We start from the raw sequence: 16,435 nt of genomic DNA, 5'->3' as shown, positions 1-16,435 counted from the left end.
GCTTTAAAGGACGATTTACCATGGTCACTGAACTCGACCACAGTAGTGCATTTACTATGACCTACGTGTACTGAACCTTTCTTGCTAACACATAATTCACCTGTGACTGGTAGTACTAACATATGGGGCAGAACTGGAGCAGTTTCAGATTCAACAGTGAGGATCATAAGGCTAATTGTGTAATTACCTAATCCATATACTTCATTTTCTAGATCAGTTCCTATTCGAGTGGGAAGTCCCTCTTTATCAGGATAACAGACGTTGAGCAGGACTAAGTTCAAGTTTCCCCAAACCCAGCCCCCATTGAAAACAGCAATATCAGGATCTAAAGAATTAATTATTTTAAACCATGCTCCACAGGAGCCATTGTGAGTGAATGGGTACGGAAAGAGAGGCAGAGCTCCCTTGTAATTCTGGTAGGGAGGGAGTCGGCCACATATCCAACAGTCTGTAGCATTATTTGTCTGATGGGAATGGTGTAACATACTAATGAATGTATTGTTGCGCAGCGCAAGTCTGTAAGAGAGTTCATGTGCGGGAAGTTCACTAAAAGTGTGTTCAGCAGAGACATTGTAAGCAGATTGTTCACGCCTGAAAATAGGCCAGTACATAGGAAGCAGAATGCTGGCAATAATAATTAGAATACTCAGAATAAACATGATTATTAGTGTCACTATGCAGTGACTACGAAGTGATTTGCAATATGTTCTTCTCTTTTCCTCTCTCTCTCTAACTCGATCTAGGGGATACATGTCAGAAACTATTTAACCGATTCACCTAGGGGAGGACTTAAACAATTAAACTGTCTGACTTGCTAGATCGAAGCTTCATACGGTAAAGTTCTTGAGGAGTCTTTTCTCTTTTAGGCACAGTAACGTCTTGTGCTTCAACACAGTCTTTGGTGGGGGTGGACGAGTCAGAGTCCTGTTTCAGTCCGTTTTTTAGTTCATTGCATAGTTTGATGTGACTCGTGTGGACCCACCCCTTTCTCCCCTCGATTTTCACGGCGGTCCTGGTGGTAAGCAGAACGGTCTTTGGAGACTTCCAGCGGGGCTCCAGCGGACTTTTCCGGTCGAAATTCCGGACGAGTACCAGGTCCCCTGGACGGACCTCATGCGCCTTTACATCGGTGTTGTCAGGGAAGGCTGCGGCAACCTGTGAACGACATGATTGGAGTGCAGACATCAAGGAGGCAAGGTAATCTGTCAACATGTTACAATCAATATCAGTGATCTTTTTCGGAACGGGCGTCCCCCACATATTCGGCGGTCTGCCAAAGACCACTTCGTACGGGGATAGCCCTGATCTCGAGTGGGCGACCATTCTCATGTAGAATAGTGCCACGGGCAGGGCGACTATCCAGTCGACCCCTTTTTCCTGACAGATCTTGGCAAGACGGATTTTTAGTGTCTGATTATGCCTTTCTACAAGGCCAGCTGCTTCGGGATGTCGGACACAGTGGAACCTCCACTGATATCCTAGCAAGAGGGAAACTTGTCTCATCAGCTCGGACGAGAACGGCTGTCCGTTATCTGAATACACGACACGGGGCAAACCGTACCGTGGGAAGAATTCACGAACCAACTGTCTGGCAGTGGTCGGAGCAGTGTAGTCTGGGACTGGGTATGCTTCGGTCCAGCGGGACAGAGCACAAACAATTACAAGGACATACTTAAATCCTCTACAGCTATTCATCTGGATATAATCCATCTGGAGGACTTCAAAAGGGTGATCGGGAGGATGAAATCCACCTTGCTCAACAGGGACACTTTTACCTGGATTGAACTGACAACAGATCATGCAAGTACGCACTTTCTGTTTTGCTGCTGCTCGTAAGTGTTTGTTGTACCAGAGATTCTGTAAACTGTCTAACATGGCTTTCTCTCCAAGATGGGCAGGACTATGTGCTGTATTTATCATGACTTGAACCATTGAGTCGGGGAGAAACCATATAGATTTTCCCTTCGTCACCCAACCTTGATCTGTCTGAATCCCTCCTAGTTCAGTCCATTTCTTTATCTCCTCTGGAGTAGCATGTGTCTGGATATCAATTACATCTAGGGCGGGATCTCTAACTGCCATACACTGGGTCTGGACTATTGTCTTTGTCACATCAGTAGTCTGGGTGTGAGTCAGTGCTGTATGTTTTGCTGTCTGGTCTGCCAGGTCGTTACCCTGGGAAACAGAATCTGTGACTTTAGTATGTGCCTTACACTTCATGACTGATATGCCCGAGGGCAAATGTATTGCTTCTAACAGTGCTTGAATGAGGGGGCCATGTTGGATCTTGGCCCCATGGGAAGTCAGAAAACCTCGTTCTTGCCAGAGGACTCCGAAGTCGTGTACAACTCCGAAGGCATAGCGGGAATCTGTGTATATGTTAACATTTCTGTTCTTGGCTAGAATACAGGCTCGAGTCAGAGCGATGAGCTCTGCCGCTTGAGCAGACAGTGTGTCAATACGATGTGTTTCTTTAATTTCAGTTTCAGTGGTCACGGCGTACGCGGCCACTAATTCTCCTGTACTTGTTCTCATGCATGAACCATCCACATAAAGTGTCAGGTCTGGATTTGTCAATGGGACATCTGTTAAGTCTCGTCTAGGCTTAGTTACTGCATTAATTATTTCTATACAATCATGCGGAGCTGGATCTGTCATAACTGTAGGTAACAGTGTTGCTGGGTTCAGGATGCTGCAACGTCTGATTTCTATGTGTGGCTGGAATAGTGTTAATTCATAACCTGTCAGTCGTGCTATAGTTAAGTGTTGAGTCTGGGTTCTGTTTAACAAAACCTCTACAGAATGTGGTACTTGAACTGTTAACTGATGACCTAAAACAATTGAATCACTTTGTCTTATTGCTAACGCTGTTGCTGCTACTGACTTTAAGCACGCAGGGAGTGCTTGAGCTACTGAATCCAATGTACTAGAAAAATAAGCACAAGGCTTATGTGAACCTGCTTGGTCTTGAGTGAGGACAGACAACGCTGTGCCATCACGTTCTGTAACAAAAAGTGTAAACGGTTTGCTGTAACATGGTGTCGCTAAAACTGGTGCTTGGCATAAAACTTTCTTTAATTCTTCAAAAGCTTGTGTGTGTTCCTGAGTCCAAGGGAGGACAGTCGAAGTCGCTGCCTCCTGTGTCGTTAACTGGATGAGTGGTTTAGCTAGAAATGCATACTGGGGAATCCATTGTCTGCAGTACGAGGTGAGGCCTATGAAGGCCCGCACTTCCTTTTGTGTCTTGGGTTGCGGCATGTTCACAATTAACTGAATGCGATCGGGAGTGAGCTGTCTCCCCACTTTGGACAGCAAGTGACCCAAGTACACAACTTGCTGAACACAGAATTGTAGCTTCGAAGGAGACACCTTGTGTCCCTTGTCGGCCAGGAAATGTAAAACTGTCAGTGATGCTTTTTCACATTCGGGCTCACTTCGTGCGGTGATCAGCAGATCATCGACGTATTGTAGTAAAGCGGTGTTAACTGGCATTTGAATACAATCTAGTTGTCTTTTCAGTGCTTGACTATAGATGCTGGGGCTTTCTGTGAATCCTTGAGGTGCGCGCGAAAATTTGAAACTGCGTCCATTTAAACAGAATCCGAAGAGATATTGGCTCTCTGGATCAATAGGCACGCTGAAGAAGGCGTTCTTGAGATCAATTACAGTAAAGAACGTTGCTTCTGAATCAATAGCAGTCAAGAGAGATGATATATCGGGGACCACAGGATACTGTGGGATAATGCATTTATTCAATTCTCGAAGATCAATCACCAGCCGATATACTGGCGGTGCATTGGGATCAGTACGTTTAAGAATCGGAATGATGGGTGAGTTACAGATATTGGAGTCGGTCTCGACGACCACTCCTTGGGCAATGAGCTCTTCAATGATTTTCAGTAAAGCCGCTACAGCATCGGGTGGTAACTTGTATTGTCTGATTCTGGGTAATACAACACCTGTCTTGAGGGTAACGCGGTATGGTGTAATGTGCATACATCCTACATCAGTTGGGCCTTTTGCCCACAAGTAATCAGGTACATATTTCAATCTGACGTCAAACTCACGAAGGACGTAATGACCCTTGAAATCCCGCAGAAAGAGTCTAACCCCCTCCGGGGAGCAGCATATTATAGCTCCTAGAGCCTTCAGTGTTTTAATTCCTAACAGATTCTCCGGACACGATTTTGTTAGCAACAGGTCTGTAACGCGTGATAATGGACCCACAGCCAGGGGAACTGGTTCTGATACTTCATTTACAATAGGTTGTCCTGAAAAACCAAGGGAAACATTTTGTGAGCCTGAGAGGGGTGCCCCTGGAACTTCGTCATGACTTATTGTAGTGCGACTTGCCCCTGTGTCAATTAAAAACTTTCTATCTTTCCCCAATACTTGACTGTGTACATAAGGACCTTCTTGATCTACAGGAATCTCGATAAGAGGCAAGCCACCTTCCCTCTCTAGGCTGTTTCATGTATATCGGGAATATTCGGGGTAAGCAGACTGGGCATACTGGTACATCTGTTGTGAGACTTGCTGAGTTGCAGCAATGGGCTGTGGCTGTGGTACTGCTACGGTCTGTGCTGTCTGTGCAGATGCATGCATGGGCTGTGTATTCTGTGTAGACTGATGCTGGTTATGGTCTTGTCTAGGCGGATGCGGTCTCTCTTTAGTTTTACCTGTCGCTATGTTATGTTTCAGAACTGCACATTCGTGTACGTAGTGACCTGGCTGCTTGCAATAATTGCATGTCCCTTTAACAGGAGCTGCAGCGTGACTTGTCTGGGTCGTACCTTTCCTGTGACTGTCGGATGGGACCGTCTGGGCTACTAACATTTTCATTTTCGTGTCTTTCATGCGCTTCTGTTCCTGATCTTGTTCTTCCCTAATTCTATTCTGGTGATATTGTAACATTTGTAACATCTGGGATGGCGTATTTGCTTGCCATGTACTCTCGACTTTATACACTCTATTTTTAACTAACGGTAGGGAATTCTCGACTAACTTTGATACAAAAAGATGTGGGTACGACTCGCTACTTGGCTGGAGGCCACTATTGATAATAAAACATTTCTCGAATCTTGAATAAAAGTCGCTAGTATCTTCATCATGTTTCTGTTTACAGGACGAGATTGCATCCCAATCCTCCTTTCTAGTTGTCAATAATCTGGGCAGGACCTGTACTATCAAACCTGGTAATGCTTTAGTTTTGTCCCCAAGGCCTAACCCTGGAACCCGTTTTTTCTCTTCGTCTTCTATTTCTGCCCAGGCAATCTTTGTGTCTCCCACCTCCCATTCCTTTTCCTTTAATTTCTCGAATATACCCGTAGGCAATAATACTTTCAACATTTTCATGATATCATCATATGTGTAGTCCCCCATTAATAACATGTCTTTAAGCTCTCTATGGAAACCTGCAGGGTCTTTATCATGGCATGGTACTAATTTCTTCATTTCTAACAGTTCTAATTTAGTCAGAGGCGTGTGCACATACACGCGTTTCAAAACCTTGTCCTCACCCATAACAGGGTGTACTTCTCGTAAGGGGTTCTGACTTTCAATACCACCCCCGCACTGCATATGGTACATTTTCCTTTCTGGAGGTGGGGCGGGGACATATTCAGGACTTACAAAGGTATCATATCTGCGTCGTTGTTCTAGAATTATTTGAACTAATTTAGTGCTTAGGCCTCTCCATCTATCCATCAGTAGTGCTTCTAGTGTCTCATGTAAGGGACCTGGATCGGAATAATGTTTTCTGTACTTAATGAGAAGGTGCTGAATCATATATACCCCTGCTAATTTCTGTTCGTCGGGGGAGAGGTTCAGAAATGTCTGTGCTACGGTGTCATCATTATATATGTCTGCATTTTCGGCCCATGATACCGCTGATCGGGCTAATTCTTGTTCATCCATAGAATTGAGTACATGGTACCCCACTCGATCTCGAAGCCGTTTATCAGTTTCCTGGAACTGATGCTCAGCAGAATTCGGATTCGTTAAGGCAGAGAAGAAAACTCTCTTGCTTTCTGGACGGATACCCTTCCTAAGATAAGTTCCCTTACCTACATATGCTATAGTGCTTGTAGTCGGTTCTAGTTCTTCAGATTCTTCTTCCTCCTCGGAGGGAACCTTTTCTTTCTCTTTCTCGTGTACTGCTATCACTGCTTTCTTAATCTTTTTATACATGGCCTCTATGCAATTTTGTCTGTCATGTTTTCCATCAGCTATATTTTGACCCCACTTGTTCAATGCATCTAATTCACTCTGATCTGTTCCGGGCCTGTCTCGTTCTCTTATTAGACAATTTATGAAAAATCGTAGTATCAGTGCTTGCATGTTAACTTTCTGTTTCTCCAGGGCATCCTTAATACTGTCGGGGTCCTTTCCCGTTTGAATGAACTCATATATTCTATCTAGGCGCTCCTTCATTCCTGCATAACATAACAAACTATCAGTAGCAGATCTTAACCGTAAAGACGCTAATATCATTAAGTCGTCCTGTCCAGGTTCTGGATCATATCTACAAACTGACATATTTTCTTTTAGTGCATCAAGACGGGATGAATTAGAAGAACGGGGGGATCTGTGCGTAAGAGGACTCTGCATACCTCTGAGATTTAATCTGTGAGTCGGTGGCGGGGTCTGGAGACCCGCGGTCGCACCTCCTGAAGCGGAAACTTGGGCATTATCTCTGTGTGTAGTCAGTATCTGAATTTGTCTTTTAGTAGGATCTGATTGAAGTGGTTTCGGCAGATCAGTTTTAGGTGAGGGAAGTGGCGGAGCTGGCGGAACGGAACTAGTCTTTTTCGGTGTCGGCTGAGAGTGATCTTGGGGGGCAGTACCACCCCCGGCCCTGTCAGTAGGCAGGGCACGAACAGGCAGATTGGTGTAAGCTGGCGCTACATCTTCGAGATATGAATTTAGGAATATGTCTTTAGTAGTCTTATGCATTACTTTAGTTGGAACTAATGGTGACGGCAAATTTTTCGGTATTTCTGAAATGGCGTCAGGGGTACCATCGGCCAAAAGATACATGTTGTTCACTTTGCCATTTTGGATACGATCTATTTGTTCTACTTTTACTCGAATTCCCTCAGTAACTAATTCGTTTTCTTGGGCCTTTTCTGATTCTTTAAGCCTGTCTTCTCTACGGAGTGCTCTATCAGCACGCTTACGTGATTCCTTACGCCAAAATTCTATGGCGTCTTTCTGAGATTGTCTAGCTTTCTTTTTCCGTAATATTTCTTCTACCTTTATGATGCACTCGGCATCCCATGTTCCGTTAACTGGCCATCGGTATCTTTCCTCTAGGTGCTTGGTATAATCTGTCCATAACTCTAGATACAAGATGGCGTCTATGCCATGCTTATTATACATGAAATTACCTGGAGTGTCCCTAGGGGGGATTGGAATCTCTTCCTCTAACATCCCTTTCCTAGTTCCTATCTGCTTTAATTTGTTAAAAAACGGCATTGTGCCTACTTGATACTGAAATGCTTGATCCTTAATACTTAATTTCGCCTGTAACTATTTAAACAAAAAAAACACAATAATGCACAAAAACAATCACATTCATACCACGACATTAATCACATGAAACATTTAAAGACATAGCTAACTTCCCCCTACTCTGAATGTACCGCTCAACGATACAGATACACTGCTGTAACAGTGCAGAAATTCGGAATACTTTATATACTGCTAAACAGTACAGATACACTGCCTAAAAACAGTGCAGACCGGACTTGCGTACCCAAACCCGTCTAGATACGACCCAGCAATGGTACTCACCGGGAAGCACGGAAAACAGAAGGCCTCGGAAAACTCGACTGGACTCGACTCGGAACTTCGGAAAACTTCGGAAAACTTCGGAAAACTTCGGAAAACTTCGGAAAACTTCGGAAAACTGGTGGGCCTCTTCACACCTCGGACCTTGCTTCCTTCGGCTGGGCTCTGGTCGGGATCCTCCGCACTCCTCACCGCCTCGTCTGGGCACTGATCGCAGTCTTCGTCACCTCCGTGTGTCAGAGGGGGATGCAGGAAATCCTGCCAGTACACGTGTGGTCCGTCTAACTGATGGCAGGGGACACGGATTGCAACGCACCTTCCGGCGCGTGAGGTGGGGGAGGGGTCCCTGTTCGGGCGCCAAAATGATGTAAATAATTAATTTACTCTCTTAATTTCTATGCAGATAAGTACTTAATCAATAATAACTCAATCGAAATGAAGGAAAACAGAGTCCGTGGTGTAAGAGTTTCTAAGGGTTTTATTCCTCATAAAGGAATCAGGATATCATGTTCTGACCACCACACAGGATGTCAGAAGGGATAGATGAGCGCGCTGTCGTTTATTGACAATACATAGCTTATATACTTGATTTACATCATAATGTTCAATGTAAGAGGCGTAACAGCTGAGAGAAGACAAGATAACAGTATACACGTGGTGCTAGTACATCATCAAGAGGCGTAAACTAGGCGTGAACTAGGGTGTGTGCTAGAAACGTCACTGATAGGTGACGCAAGTGGGTGGCACCAAGGGGTGGTGCTAACAGAATGTTGCAATGTCAGCAGAAATCGGAAGCTTGGATGCGCGCGCAGCTGCATGACGTGTGATAGACGGGGTGCAGGGGACTTGACATTTACACTGGCGGAAAGAGACAGAAGTCTGGCATGTCAGATCAACTTGTGCTTCTATCATATCTGATATCTGATGTTTAGGAACTAAGCTATCTGGGCAGAAAGGTCTCTAGAGCAGAAGCTATTCTATACTTGCTGTGAGTGCGTGTATAAGCGCCTGAGTGTCTGTATGAGGAGCGTGGGGGCATGGGGCCTTCCATGGAAGCATGGCAACAGAGGCTATGAATTACTTGCATAAAGACAGGTCGGCCCTTTAGCCCTGTAGCTGAGGAAGGATGTTTACTGAAGCTAGCAGGCTGGAATGTATCTTCGGGGAGGAAAACAGATAACTCGAAGATTATAGTCAATCTTGGCAGGCAGCAGGCTGAGCTGAGCACGGAGGGCCGCGCTAGAAGTAAGTCAGAGTTCACGGGTACGGGGGCTGCTTGGGCAGAGGCCCTCGCAGTCAGAAGCCAGAAAAGAGGCTCGGTGGCAGAGATTCAGGGCCTACTTTCAGCCAGGCTGAAAAACGTAGGAGTACACTTCAAAAAGACGTTGGCATAGCATACTTAGGAACGGACCATCAAACCCATTCATGGTGGGTCTGAAAGAGGACAAGTTAACGTTGGACGCAAATGTATTTGCGTCTTCATAGCTGGTACAGGAGGGAAGTTACATGCACTTTTAACTCGTACATGGAGTCGGTGGGGTACTCGCTAGGGAACACAACATGACCATAAAATTTATATTACCTCAGAGCGAGGGACCAGTTTCTGTGGATGTTGATCAACGAGGACCCTATGTGACTGCAGATTTGTCAGGGTCCCAACATAAATTTTTGGTAGATACAGGTGCTATGAAAAGCTCAGTGGCTCGTTCTCAGGTTCCAGGGGTGGCTCTGTCTGGCAAGAAGAATATCTCCGTAGGATTCTCAGGTACTCTGGTGATTAGCCCCATCTCTAAACCACTTGCTCTTACGATTGGCCCTTTTACTGTAGATTCCCCTTTTCTGTTGACTTCAAATTGTGGCGAAAATTTGTTGGGTTTAGACTTGTTGAAGAGATTGCATGCCACTATTTATTGTTCTCCGGACGGTGTGTACCTCACATTGGGTCCTACCGTTGCGCGTGCGCAGCAATGTTTTTCCAAAGATGAGCCTCTGCCGGTCGAATTTGAAGGGATCCCAGAGAGCTTATGGGCTAATAGCGATACGGATGTGGGAAAAATGGATATTGCCCCTGTGTCCATCAAGGTTAAGGTGGGAGCTCAATTGCCCAGAATACCCCAATATAAGATATCTAGGGATGGCGAAAAGGCCCTATTGCAGATAATACAGGATTTGATTTGATCGGGAGTTGTGGAGGAGACGGACTCCAACAGGTGTAATAGTCCTATTCTTCCGATTCTTAAAAGACCGTCAGCTGATGCCAGAGATGATGCACCGGATGTCTATAGATTTGTGATTGATTTACGCCACATTAACAAGGTGGTTGAGCCCCAGTACCCAGTGGTCTCTGACATTACCACGATTTTGACAATGATCCCCCCATCGGCTAAATATTTTTCTGTCCTGGATCTGAAGAATGCTTTCTTCAGTATTCCTGTACACGAAGATAGCCGTTATCTCTTCGGATTCTCATTGGCTGGCCGAAGTTTTAGATTTAGTAGAATTCCTCAAGGATATACAGAGAGCCCCAGCATTTATAGCCAGGCATTGAAGGCTCAATTGGATGATTTGGAACTCCCTGCAGGCAATGTTCTTTTACAATATGTGGATGACATTCTCATTGCATCGGACACCGAGGATGGTTGTCGGGATGCTACGGTTAAATTGTTACATCACTTGGCACACAAGGGCCACAAAGTGTCCCTTCCTAAATTCCAGTATTGTCGAACGGAGGTAACCTACTTAGGTCATCTCCTTTCGAAGGAGGGGAGGAGGTTGACACGGGAGCGCATAAAAGCGATAACTAACATGGCTGTACCTAACACGCAGTGAGAGGTGCGCGCGTTTTTGGGCATAACCTCGTATTGTCGCCAGTGGATACCCAATTATGCTTTACTAACAAAACCCCTACTGTATCTGACTACTAAAGAGGTACGCGAACCCCTACCCTGGACCCCCGCATGTCAAGAAGCTTTTGAGTCACTAAAAACTGCTTTATGTTCTGCACCTGTTTTGGGAACACCTGATTACCAGAAGCCTTTTGTGCTTTATGTACATGAGGCGGAAGGTTGCGCGTTGTCTGTCCTAACACAATGTTTTGGGGGGAAAAAGAGACCTGGCGCTTACTTTTCTGCTATGCTCGACAATGTGGCAAGAGCGCTCCCGAGCTTTCTGCGGGCTACAGTGGCTGATGCGGTCTCGATTAGACAATCGGCAGGGCTCGTGTTGGGTTCAGACCTCACAGTAATGGTACCGCATGCTGTGGACATTCTATTAAACAGAACGCAGACGCAGCACTTAACTAGTGCTCGCCTTACTGGTTATGAAATGACACTATTCGCACCCCATGTCACGATAAAGAGATGTGCCACTCTGAACCCAGCCACATTGCTACCCATCCCATCAGATACAAAGGATGATGAAATACACGATTGTTTGTTTCGGACAGAGGAGGAGACGAAAGGGAGAATTGACTTGACCGATACACCCCTAGATGATCCCGATGGGGAGCTGTATGTTGATGGGTCTTGTTTAAAACTTGCAGACGGTACGTCGACGGCAGCATATGCAGTTACGACATTACAGACAGTAGTGGAGACTTCTAGGATTCCATATCATTCGGCCCAAGCTGCAGAAATAATAGCCTTATTGCGAGCGTGTGAGTTGAGTGAAGGACTGGATGTGAATATCTACACTGACAGCTAATACGCCTTCGGCGTGGCTCGTAGTTATGGGCGACTGTGGGCAGAACGGGGGTTTTTGACATCACATGGACAGAGAATTCAGCATGGCCCATTGATATTACGACTACTGACAGCATTGACGCTACCCAGACAACTAGCTGTGATAAAGTGTAGTGCACACAAAGCGGTGGTTGATGATGTAGGACGGGGAAATGCGTTCGCAGACCAGACAGCAAAGGAGACAGCTAGGACGAAATTTCCACGAATGTTTGAGGCAGGACCAGCTAGATGGGTACCAGATGTTAATATGTTTGCAGATACTGTGCAGAGCATAAAGAACATACAAGAAAAGGCGACTGAGGATGAATTGAGGACATGGAAGGATGGTGGGTGGCGATTGGACTCTGATGAATGTTGGACAGATGTGACAGACAAAAGACGATGGTTACTTCCAGACGCATATGTCCTCCCAGTGGTGACAATGGCTCATGGGCCAGCACATATTAGTGCCAAGGGTATATGCAAATTATTAGACCCAGTGTGGAGCAATAAGAATATTTCTAAAGTGGCTACCCATTTAGTGCAACAGTGCATGGTATGTTTGAGGCATAATCCAGGAAAAGGAACACCTGTCCCAGTGGGCAATTTCGCACCCCCTTCTTTCCCTTTTGAGGTGATTCAGATGGATTATATTGAAATGGAAAGGGTTAACAACCTCAAATATGTCTTGGTGGTTGTATGCTCTTTTAGCAGGTGGGTGGAGGCATTCCCAACAAAAGATTGCACGGCCATTTCTACAGCCAAGATGTTGATAAAGGAGTATTTCTCCCGCTATGGCCTGCCTCGAGTGATCTGGAGTGATAATGGCACATCCTTTAATGTTGAATTGATGAAGCAAATATGTAAGGGTCTGCAGATTTCTCAAAAGTTCCATGCAGCCCAACACCCTCAAGCCGCGGGGCTAGAGGAGAGATTTAATGGAACATTAAAATTGAAGATGGCCAAAATACAGGAGAGTACAGGACTCCGTTGGCCAGATGCCCTTCCCTTAGCTTTACTTTCCACCAGAGTGACAGTTAATTCCAAAATGGGTGTCTCCCCTCACGAGGTGGTTTTCGGCCACCCCGCTAACGTGTGGGGGGTACCGAGACCAAAATGTTTTTCAGAGATTGAGTACCCTCTGTTGATATACTACTTGTATGCTTTGACTAAAGATCTTCGTTCTATTCATCAACAGGTAGCAGACACCCTGAAGCCATTGCCGGAGGGGCCCGGACATGCCATACAACCCGGGGACTGGGTTGTAGTGAAGAAGTATCAACGGAAGTCTTGCCTGGAGCCAAGGTGGTCGGAGCCGAAGCATGTGCTCCTGACCACCCGCACCGCACTTCGAGTTGAGGGTCGAAAGGCGTGGACACATGCCTCTCATGTAAAGAAGGTTCCACTGCCATTACCGTATGAAAAATGGGTGAGAGATGGCGTTGCTGACCAAGAGTGCGAAGTGATACCAAGATACACACCTTTCTCTGATGCTTCACTGAGGGGAGAGGAGCTGAGTACAGTAAAGAGAAAGAAAAAAGTTGTTGCAAGCTCCGAGGTTCCCATTGAGAAAAGTGACCAGACATCAGAGGACGCAATCCTTGCCACAGACCTCCCCATTCTGTTCACAGATCCTGAAGTGCGAGGGAGCACTCGTTATAATCTGCGGCCCAGAAGGGAGAAAGGCATGAGGGACTGAGCACTGGAAGAAGGGCTTAGATAGGGTACTGGAACAGGAAGAGGTGTGGACAATGTCTCACAGAATAGCTTAGTGATAGGGATGGACTAGTAAGAGCCCTGGTGTTTAGCCGAAGATTCTGTTTAACGAGACATTAGAGCTGTGTCTGGGTCCAGATTAGTGCTCCTGAGTTGCTACAGCTGTGCAACTCCAACGAGGGATTAGGGAATGAACAATAGAAGTCTACCTGTGAGGCTTTAACGGACACAGGGACGAAGATCCCTTTTAAGGGTTGAAGAACCCCTCTGGCCGGTTTTGGAGTGCCTGGGACTATTTTTCTAGTTTAGTTCTTTCTTTTTTTTTCTTTTCTCGGTTTTGATTGTAGTAAAGGAAATGTACCCCTTTGGCCGTCCCGTTCCCGATGAGGAGCAGCCTTTTGCGGCTCCTCGTAGACCAGAGCCTGATTCCCCATGGTTGGCTTTACCACGTAAAGGAAAAATAGTGGTCATCGTAATACTGCTTATGCATTTATTGTGGTCCTTGGAATATTGTTTTTTCTGGACAAAGTCTATCCTGTACATGTGTTTGCTCCCACACCTTCTGCCATTCCCGAACATAACATGATTACTGTTGATTATGGTGAACAATGTTTACGCAAAGGCTATAGAGATAATGTTTTTATTAAGACTCTACATCCTGCTCATGCAGTATATAATGTGACGGATTGTTGGGTTTGTGGGTTGTTACCTTCTGCTGCTTATAAAAAAGATAGATTCCTGGCACTTCCCCTGACACAGGTGAATAGTTGTGTGGGGTGGTACACCTTGATTGGTATGGTCAAATATTTCCAGCAACCCGATTTTCTATCTCCCCGACTACCCGACAGAGGATCTACTATGACAATGCGGGTACGCCCTATGCCCACTTCTTCTCTTGGACAGCTGTTTACTGACGGACGTTTTGACCAAACATTTTTGGAGACATGTTCGAAAAAAGTAGGCCGATTCATGACTCCCAATGACACTGACAAAGTAAGGGAGAGTTTTCTACAGTTGAATTCCTCTCTGTCATATAGACACCCCCCAACAACGAACGGTAGCAATCATTCTTTGATGCCCTTAGCAGTTGTGGGGCGTCACCATTCTTTTGTATAGCAGGGAGGGGTCCTATAAAGGTTGGGAACAGTTCTTGCAACGTGACTGCATCGATTCGCCTGCCTCTTAGTCCTTCTCTAGTCACGCCTCCCAATATTTACTTTGTCTGCGGAAACAATGGGTATCTGTGGCTGCCCGAGGGCTGGGGTGGAGTCTGTTATCTGGCTTATCTGCTTCCACCTGTGTATGTGGCACCCTCCGACTATCATAAGACTCATCCTAGGTTCACCAGTCCGCCAGAGCAGTGCATAAGGAGGGCGCTCCAGGTTGAGGATGTAGATCAGACTGACACCTCTTTACAACAATGGACAGCTTTTTCTAAGGGCTTACTGCCATTCTGGGGTCCAATATTTAACAGCAGGGCCATCCGTAGATTATCGAGGGTAATGGAGAAAGTAGTGAACACTGAAGCAGACATTGCTGCTAATATGTCTGTTGAGATGCAGGCTATGAGATTATTTACAATCCAAAACAGGATGGTGTTAGACGTCATCCTTGCTGATAGGGGTGGAGCCTGCCGCATCATCGGGACGTCTTGCTGCGTGTATATTCCCGATTCAGCCCCGACAGTTAACTTAGCGGTACAGAAACTTCATAGACTAGCGACTGAACTTCATCAGGACACTGGGACATGGTCACTACAGGGATGGCTCTGGGGTGTTTTCTCCTCGTGGGGCTGGAAAATATTAATGGGAATTGTAGGAGTAGTGGGTGTACTCCTGACATGCTGCCTTTGTGTTTACTGCCTCCCCCCTTGTTGCTCAATGTGTGCTAGCAATTTACGGCCCCCAAAAAGAGTGACTGGTCAATATCCTGCTTCTACTGCAATTGAGCTTCCAGATATTCGTTGGTTGATGCTTATTGATGATGATGTTTTTGATTGAAGTGTGCCCCGCCCCTAGGATGAAGTGTAAAGGCGCTACCTTTTTAGCTAATAAAGGCTACGCTCCAGTTAGCCAAATGATGCTAAAAGGAGGGTCTGATAGGTTTCATTTTCCGATGCCCCACCCATTAACATTTACATATGCAAGTTAGCATCATGTGTCTAACTAATGAAGTATATACTTATGCCTTTGCGTTATTTTTACTCTTCATGTGATTATTCATTTATGCGTGTGGTGATATTTAGTTTCTTTAGCTTAGCTTGTGTGCCTCCAGTTTGAGTACTCCTCTGGGCCTGCGAGTCGCACTCGCTCACTCCCCCTCACGTAGGAATAGAAAAACCCCAATGCAGCAGTTTTTCGTTTCTCAGCTAGCTGTGGCCGAAACTAACAAGTCCCTTATCAGTAATGTTCTCATGCACCAGAGACGCTGAGGCCCGGCTCCGCGGCCTTGGGCAGAGATATCCAAATGTTGCCTTCCCAGGTGCAGATGCCTCTTGTATGATGCCATTGTTCCTCTCGTTGGGGTTCAGTATTTTTCCAGAAGGGGCGTGTTCTGCTTCACTGTACCATGTTATAATGTATTGCTGTGATGATATAAGTTAGTCCTCTCAGCGCACTCATTGGGGTGAGGTCGGACAGGGCCCTCTCATATGGGAGTTTGTGGCCTAATAAAATATCCTGTTTATTCTTCTCCACCGTCCGGCTGACTTCTTACTGAGTAACTATAGGTGAGTGCGGTAAGTCACTCGGGTGGATTTGAGCCACGCTTATCACCATGATGCACTGGGCCAGGGACAGACTAATTTGCATGTAGCCAGGTTCTGAGCTGGGATGGTGCAGTGAGCTAAAAAACGGTGATGGATCAAGCCCTGATCTCTTGACTGGGTACGAGTATTCAGCTTAATTCAGATGCTCTGTCCATCACCACTCCCCGTTTCTAAATCTTTTTTTCCACCACAAGCGTGGAAGGGTATGCTCAGATGTGAGTCCCTTGCTCACTGCACCATCAGGATTCAAACAAGCCGGGCCGAAGACGGCTGTAATGCCAAAAACCGGTCCCCGGAAGCTTGTTTCCTTTCCAGTAAAATAATTGGCTTGGTAGTTTGGTCTGCCCTGTTCCCATGATGCACTGGGCCAGGGACAGACTAATTTGCATGTAGCCAGGTTCTGAGCTGGGATGGTGCAGTGAGCTAAAAAACAGTGATGGAT

This window comes from Lissotriton vulgaris, chromosome 1_1 (assembly GCF_964263255.1).
Source record: "Lissotriton vulgaris chromosome 1_1, aLisVul1.2, whole genome shotgun sequence".
Classification (NCBI taxonomy): domain Eukaryota; kingdom Metazoa; phylum Chordata; class Amphibia; order Caudata; family Salamandridae; genus Lissotriton; species Lissotriton vulgaris.
This window is presented reverse-complemented; position numbering follows the sequence as displayed.